The 8,160-nt window shown below is 45.0% G+C and overlaps 1 non-coding gene across 1 annotated transcript; it reads left to right on the forward strand.

Annotated features, from left to right (window-relative positions):
- The first annotated feature begins 362 nt into the window (after positions 1-362).
- LOC126957837 (small nucleolar RNA U3) lies at positions 363-577 on the forward strand. Its single transcript, XR_007726988.1, has one exon. It is a non-coding gene; the product is annotated as a small nucleolar RNA U3 (small nucleolar RNA).
- The last annotated feature ends 7,583 nt before the right edge of the window (positions 578-8,160 follow it).

Consider the following 8,160-nt stretch of genomic DNA (forward strand, 5'->3'; position numbering starts at 1 on the left):
CATAGTTACATAGGTTTATTTATTAACTATGTGACCACAGTTACATAGTTACATAGGATTGTCAATTCTATTCCATTGATCTATATGCATGACTATCCTTATGCCGGTAGCATACGATTTTGATTACTGTAGCTTTGTAGTAAGTTTTGAAATTGGAAAATGTGAGTCTTAACACCTTGTTCTTCTTTTTGCAAGATTGTTTTGACTATTTGGGATCCCTTGCAATTCTATATACATTTCAGAGTCAGTTTTTCTACTTCAGCAAAATGGAATTTGTGGGATTTGGGGACTTTGATAGGGATTGCATTGAATCTGCATATTGCTTTGGGGAATATTGTTGTCTTAACAAAATCAAGTCTTCTAAGACTCTACTTTCAGGGCTCATTTCTATCATGCAATACTAGAGAAGTTTCTCTGAATGTTCAGAGCACTGGAAACCAAACGGAGGAGGCAGGCATTCTTTCCGGAGCATGTAGCCAGCTCATAGTGTTGTTTCGTTGCAGCTGCCGCTTGCCATTGATGATCCTTCTTCTCTTCCTTAAGGGGAGTAAGAAGGAGAGGACACAGTCTTAGTGGTTCCCATAAAAATAAACACATTAATCACAGAAATTAAAATTGAATTTAAAAAGTGAGTCTTCTAACCCATAAGCAAAGAATGTCTGTATATTTAGGTCTTCTTTCATCTCTTTTAGCAGTGTTTTAAAGTTTCCGTAAACAAGTCTTGCTCCTTCTTGGGTAAATTTATTATTACGTACTCTGCTCTTTTTGGTACTGTCCCACACAATTTTTTGAACCAATTTTTTTAAACTTATCATATCATGAACGTCTTTCCAGGTTAATGGTATAAAAGGCAAAAATTATTTTATGGCACTTTATAGATATACTGCAATTTTTTTTTTTTTTTTTTTTTTTTTTTTTTTGAGACGGAGTCTCACGCTGTTGCCCAGGCTGGAGTGCAGTGGCGCGATCTCGGCTCACTGCAAGCTCCGCCTCCCGGGTTCCCGCCATTCTCCAGCCTCAGCCTCCTGAGTAGCTGGGACTACAGGCGCCCGCCACCGCGCCCGGCTAATTTTTTGTATTTTTAGTAGAGACGGGGTTTCACTGTGGTCTCGATCTCCTGACCTTGTGATCCGCCCGCCTCGGCCTCCCAAAGTGCTGGGATTACAGGCTTGAGCCACCGCGCCCGGCCTGCAATTTTTTATTTTTTATTTGAGATAGGGTCTTACTATGTTGCCCAGGCTGAACTCCAATTCCTGGGCTCAAGGGATCTTTCTGCCATATCCGGGACTATAGACATGTGCTACCAGTCCAGCTAAACTACAATTTGCTTCAACAATCCCTTATTATTGACTATCTTGGTTATTTCAAATTTTTAATTGTTATAAATAAGGATTCAGTGAGTTTCTTTACAATGTACGTCTTTGTACACTTATCCAATTATTTCCTTTGGATAAGCTCCCAGAAATGAACGTATTAGGTCAAAGGAGAGGAATACTTGCAAAGCTTTGATGAATGTTGCCAAATTTTCCTCCAAAAATATCAGACCAACACCCACTCTGAGTAGCAGTGGATGGGGCTCTCTTCCTAACGCAGGATCCAAGTTGCTTTTACCCAATGTCACTTCCAGAAGGAGAAAACAGGAGCGCTGACATGCTCCTTCACTGGGCAGAAACTTTGAACAAGACGGTGACCGTCCCAATCAATAGAGATATCTTCCTCTTAGGCCTAAAAGGGCCCTTTATTGGAATTTTTATTGCAAAGACAAATTGTCTGGATTTTTTTTTTTTTTTTTTTGGTCTTTATTTGTCTTTTTCTCCCTCTAGTCTGCAAGCTGCATGTGGCCAAAGACTATATCTGGCTTGTTCACTGTGTATGTCGAATGTCTTGTAAAGTGCCTGGCATAAGAAAGTTCTCAGAGGATGTAAGTTATCTTTAAGCTGAGGGACAAGACAGCTTACAAGCTAAAATTCCATGAGGGAAGAAATAGCATCTATCCTTCCCTTTTTTGTCTCCAGTGCTAGTACAGTCTCTGGCACACAGTAGGCTCAGTAAGTATTTGTTGAATGAATAAATGAAAGTGACTGACTCCAGAAAGTCAATGGTGGTAACAGGTCTGAAGACTCCTAGTTCAGTGCTCTTTCTGCCTACTGCACACTCTTTCTCACTTTTATTCTAACGTTTGCACTGCATTTCTGTGCTTATGGTCCCTTGGTTTCTCTGCTTCAGCAAAACAACCATATATATGCGGCCAAACAGAGACGCACAGGAGATTACCTGGCAGCAGCTCCAAGACCCGGCTAACACCCTCAAGCGATTTTCCAATGGCGAGGACCAGGAGGGGAATTTCCCCATGCATGCCCAGCTCTGGCGCATCTGTGCCCCCTTGACTTGGATGCTATTTTGTGGGCTGGAGTCAGCATGAAAGCTATTTTTGACTAAGTGGCTACCTAATCTTACATAACCCTGAGCGATTCAGGCCAAGGTCATTCAGCTTAGTGCATGAAAGACACTTCGCAGACCAGTGATTCCCCTTCCCCAGAGTCCCTCCAGAGAAGCAGAGCTGGGAAAGTTGTTTCCATGATCATGGCTCTGGGCCTCCACAGCAAAGCCCAGCTAGGACTTTGTGAGCACGGCCCTGCCTCTGCAACTTCTAAAAGAATTCCCCAAGTGTCTCATTCCCCAATATCCCTGAAACAAGGGTGGAATATGAACCCAGGAAGCAGGGAGTGTGGACACCTACCTCTGCCACACACACACACCCAGTCCTGCTTCCTTCTTTAATGTGGAGATGCAGGAGCTGAAGATACTTGAGAGGGCCCGTACATGAAGAAGACATGTGTCTCTCCTATGAAAGAAGTGATAAGCCCACATTTTTATCTCAATTTTGTTTTATTGGAAAGGAGATAGAATAGCATTCAAGGCCCTCTGGACTCTAATCTCAAATGCCCTTCCTATTTTATCAGCAAGCCCTTAGTCAAAAGCCTGACATATGCTAGATGTTCACTACCTGCTCAGCAAAAGAAATACATTGCCTGCTCCCTCATAACTCCTACTACACCTGACCACCAACTCCAGGTCCTACTGGTGAGCTCTCTGCACTTTTGCATGTGCTGTCTTCCCCATCTGATAAGCCTTCACAGCATGCTGTACATTTGCAGCCCAACTCAAAGTCCAATGCCCCAAGACCACCTTTACAGATCCGTCTAAACAGAACCAGTTGTCCTCTGGTCTATATTTCTCTAGCACATTGCTCACACTTCTGTTTTGAGCTTCTTGTAATGTAACTGGTTATGTACTCATCACAATCTACGTTCCACCAGACTGTGAGCTCCTTGGAGGCAGGGTCTAGCCCTTAGTAGTCATTGTATCTCCAGCACATTTTGCTGCCTGGCACTTACTGGGGCCCCTGTCAACTTCCATTTGTTGGATGGATGGATGCCTGGAGACACTAATGAGATCTGCAGTTCACAAAATCACTTGCATTTCAAATCCAGCGTGGGCTGGCTGAAGGAGAGAGACGTGAGGAGAACCACTTGAGTGGTTATTCCACATACTCATGGAGTCAATATAGCTTTTCTCTCTTAACAGATTTTTGGGCCAGGCATGGTGGCTGATGCCTGCAATCCTAGCACTTTGGGAGGCCAAGGCGGCTGAATCATCTGAGGTCAGGACCAGCCTGACCAATGTGGCGAAACCCCATCTCTACTAAAAATACAAAAATTAGCTGGGTGTGGTAGCGGGCACCTGTAATCCCAGCTACTAGGGAGGATGAGGCAGGAGAATCACTTGAACTGGAGGCAGAGGTTGCAGTGAGCCGCAATCGCACCATTGCACTCCAGCCTGGGCAACAAGAGCTAAAATCCGTCTCAAAAAAAAAAAAATTGTTTTGATCTCACAAATAGTTGATGTTCATTGTAGAAACACAGCACAGCTGCAAGAAAACAACTCTGAACATTTTAGAATATCTTTTCAGACTTTATTTCGTCTATGCACTGCCCTTCCTCCATTTCTTTACAGAAATGAGAGCTCACCTTGGATGAGTAGGGTGGGGCTCAGCTTGTTCAGGGAATGCAGAAGCCCTCCTGAGCTGAGGCTTGAAGGATGCGTAATGGTAAGTACAATGAAGAGTGAACAATATTTCAGTAACAAAACTGGTATGTCATTTTGTTAACCATCTCACTCAAAAATAGGTGGAGGATAACCCAGATTATCAGCCCTGTACCCTTTCCCAGAATCGCTCTTCCCTCCTTCTCTGTTTAGTTCAAGAACTTCCACGTTAGGTCAAAGAGACCCCGCCCCCTGGTCTTAGTTGTTTGGTCCAGAGGCAGGTCTTGACTCAAGCTGGGCCAATCACAGTGCGGGGCTACCCTGTCCACAGTTGACTGGTTCAGATTTGGGTAATTGAACTAAAGTGGCCAATCTATTCCTTGCTTGGGAGTCCTGGATTGAGGGCTAAAGACAGCTTCAGGTATATGCTTTCCTATGTCTCAAAACTTATTCCCCACTATCTGGTCTGCAATGAGAAAATGAGGCTGACACACAGGGAGAGGCAAACACAGCAGATGGAGAGAAGGTCCTGGAGCTGCCTGAGCCCCAGACCTCAGGTGTTCTTTGGGCCTGGCCACACTGTGGTCCTTCCGAACTGTGTTGTCCAACTCTCCTCTAGATTACATGAGCTAACAACAAATCCTCCCTTGTGCTTTTCCCATTTCGAGGTGGATTTCTGTCACTTGCCACTGAACAGCTTCTGACCCACACACACCGTGTGTCGTGGGGGTGACTCCATGTCGATAAAATACACACACAACATCACGTTTAATGGCGGCAGGGTGTTGTCTGTGTCTCCCCTTTTAAACAGTCTCCTATTGTTGCATATCTCGGTTTTTCCAATGTTTTGCTGTGATAAGCAATGCTGTGGGAAACAGCCTCATAAATTCATCCTTGCTCCCATGCATTATTTTATCAGAGTGAATTCCTAGAGGTGAAATTGCTGCAGCAAAGGATGTTCATATTTTTAAGGTTTGTGACATGGTTTTTAACGATGCCCTGTGGCTGTTCTTTTTTCGGTGTCACTGCCCACACAGTCACTGGACACCTTCATGGGATTAGGTTATTTCAGACTGAATTGGTCTTAGTGAGTTGACCCTCATTGGTCCTTTGTTGGGAGGAGGGGTGTCCAGGTTTTTTTTTTTTTTTTTTTTTTTTTTTTTTTGAGACAGAGTCTCACTCTCTTGCCCAGGCTGGAGCACAGTGGTGCGATCTTGGCTCACTGCAACTTCCACCTCCCAGATTCAAGCAACTCTCATTCCTTAGCCTCCTGAGTAACTGGGATTACAGGCGCCTGCCACCACATCTGGCTGGCTAATTTTTGTGTTTTTTAGGAGAGACAGAGGTTTCACCATGTTGGCTAAGCTGGTCTTGAACTCCTGACCTCAGGTGATTCGCCCTCCTTGGCCTCCCAAAGTGCTGGGATTACACGGGTGGGCCACAGCACCCAGCCCCAGGTTTTGGTTCTAATCTGCCTAAAAATTGTGCCCAAGTATTCTGTTGAAAAAGTAGGTGTGGAGTCAGTTATGGTCATGAGTATTTTCAGGGGATTTTGCAAATCCACACACAAGCCCCTGAGTGCACAGTGAACGCTGAGTCTCACTGGGGCCTGGGGATGTGGACAAAGGGATGCCCAGATTCAAGGTTATCAGTTTAGCCCAGAGGGCAAGAAAAGCACATGGCTGTGAGGACATGTTTAGTACCCAATGCTAGGGAGTAGGAGACAGGCTGACTGTGACACAGCAGACACAGTACCCACTGCCCTGGAGCTCGCAGTCTGGTGGGGAAGACAGATGCTGAAAGAGGAGTAGGGCTCAGATCAAGGGCAGTGCTGGGTGACCTGAGTGAGTAGGGCAGGGCTCAGGCTGTTCAGGGAATGCAGAAGCCTTCCTGAAGAAAATGGTTTTGACCTGAGACTGGAAGGATGCATACAGGTAAGTACAAAGACGAGTGACCAAGTATCCCAGGCACAGAAAAAAGCCTACAAAAAGACCTGGAGATTAGGAAGAATGCAGCACATTCAACAGACAGAAAGAAAGCCCTGCATGGCTTGAACAGAAAGAACCCATAAAATGAGTAAAAGATGAGGCTGCAGAGATGCAAATCCTCCTCGTGGCCAGGACTGAGGATTCTTTCCTGGGAACAATGGGAAGCCTTGGAAGAGGAAAGCAGGGGAGAAGTGTGATCCGTGTTCTTCAGCGGAAGGCAGCGATAGGGACTGAATCTGCAGCAATTGTGGCTTGTCCCCAGGGTCCCAAGGCTGTCTAAAAGCATCTCTGCCCACTACATTTGGGTCTTAGACCACTTGGCTCAGCCCCACTGCAGTGAAAGCCAAACTCCCAAACCCCAATCAGCCTTCTCATCACGGCTGATGCCCTCCACGGGTTAGCTCAGGCTCCCATCCCAGGCCTGCTCTCTTTTAATGGATAAATATAGCATGTTCCAGTAACAGCACACACATGAATATCTCTCTAATTTCTACATAAAGACATCACATTCCCCTCACCCCACCCACACCTCAAAGACAAGAATCCTTGTCATGAAATTAAATAGAATGAGATAATGGAACTGAAAGTGCTTTGTAAAAGAAAAAATTGCCAGAATGGTGGCAACTTTTTTCAAACTTTATTTTTCTCTTAAGCAGCAGAATCTTTTATTGTTTTTTAAAATGAAATCTCACCAGACACCTATCTGCTCCCGCGATGTCATCTTTTGGAGACATTTCAAATTTTACATGTCCAAAACGAAAGTCTTGGGTTCTGTCATCCTCTTCAAAACTGCTCCTCCCCCACCTTCTCCATCTTAGTTCTGACACCTCCCAGGTGCTCATGCCAGAAGTGGAGAGGCAGTGCTGATACCCTCACCAGCTTTTCTCCAACATGTGTCCCTGCTCTGTCCTCAGGTCTCCCTGGCCCCCACCATCCCTCTAGCCAGCCATCATTCACCTGAATTCTTCAACAGCCCCCACCTCATCTCCCCAAGGCTGCACGCGCCCCCTTTCTAGTTCAACACTCACATACTGGCCAGAAAGGAACATACGGAGAGACTCGTGCACAGATCATAAATGTTCAACTTGATGGGTTTGTCTAAAACACACCCACGTAACCAGCACCCAAATGAAGAACAGAGTATTATTACTAGAAGCCCACCCCATGCCCCTTCCTTGTCACTTCCATATCTCCCCCCGGGCTGCCATTATCCTGACTTCTAACACTATAGATTAGTTTCACCTCTATTTTTGAGCTTTATATACGTGGATTCATATCATGTATACTGTTTTATGTCTGCCTTAACTCATTTACCTTTGCGAGATCCATCTATACCATTATGTGGGTATAATTTATTCATTTTCATTGCTGTGTAGTGTTCCATTGTGTGACTGTATAATCTTTTATTCAGTCAAGCACTGAGAGGCATTTGAGTGGCTTGTGGTTTGGGGCTATTACAAAGAGGGCAGTTGTTAAAATTCTGGTCTTTGGTGCACATAGTGTGCATTTTTGTTGGGTACCTACCTGCCTGGGAGTAGAATTGCCGTAACGTATGAACATGTTCACAAAGTGATATTTTTAAAGTACAGCCAGATTCCAGCATTCTCTTTCTAAAACCCTCCATGGCTTCCTGCTGCATTTATAATAAAGTTCAAACTTTCACCTACACCCACAAAGGGCTTGTATGCCCTGGCATCTACTGCCCTCACACATACTGCTTGCCCGCCATATTGACCTTCTTTCCATTCTTGGAGACTGCCAAGCTCTTTCTCCGCCAGAGAGCCACCCATTTGATATGCTGCGGTTTCGAACTGGCCTTCCCTACTCATCCTTTATGTCTCAGCTCAAACAATTCTGTTAGAAAGGCCTCTCCTGATTCCCCAGCTTGAAATCACAATTGGTATGATTATCTCTCATTACACAGTGCACAATGACACCCACAATTTGCAATTGTCTGATTGTCGATCACTGCCTCACCCACTAGACTGTAAGCATCAAGAAAAGGAGACTGTCAGATTCTCTGCTGTCTCCTCAGCACCTAGCCCTGGACTGGAGCATAGTAGGTGCTCAATGAATATCAATGTGGTAAGGAGAGAGGACGAAATAACAACCAAGGTCTTAAAGG

This window comes from Macaca thibetana, chromosome 6, assembly GCF_024542745.1.
Source record: "Macaca thibetana thibetana isolate TM-01 chromosome 6, ASM2454274v1, whole genome shotgun sequence".
In the NCBI taxonomy this organism is placed as follows: Eukaryota; Metazoa; Chordata; class Mammalia; order Primates; family Cercopithecidae; genus Macaca; species Macaca thibetana.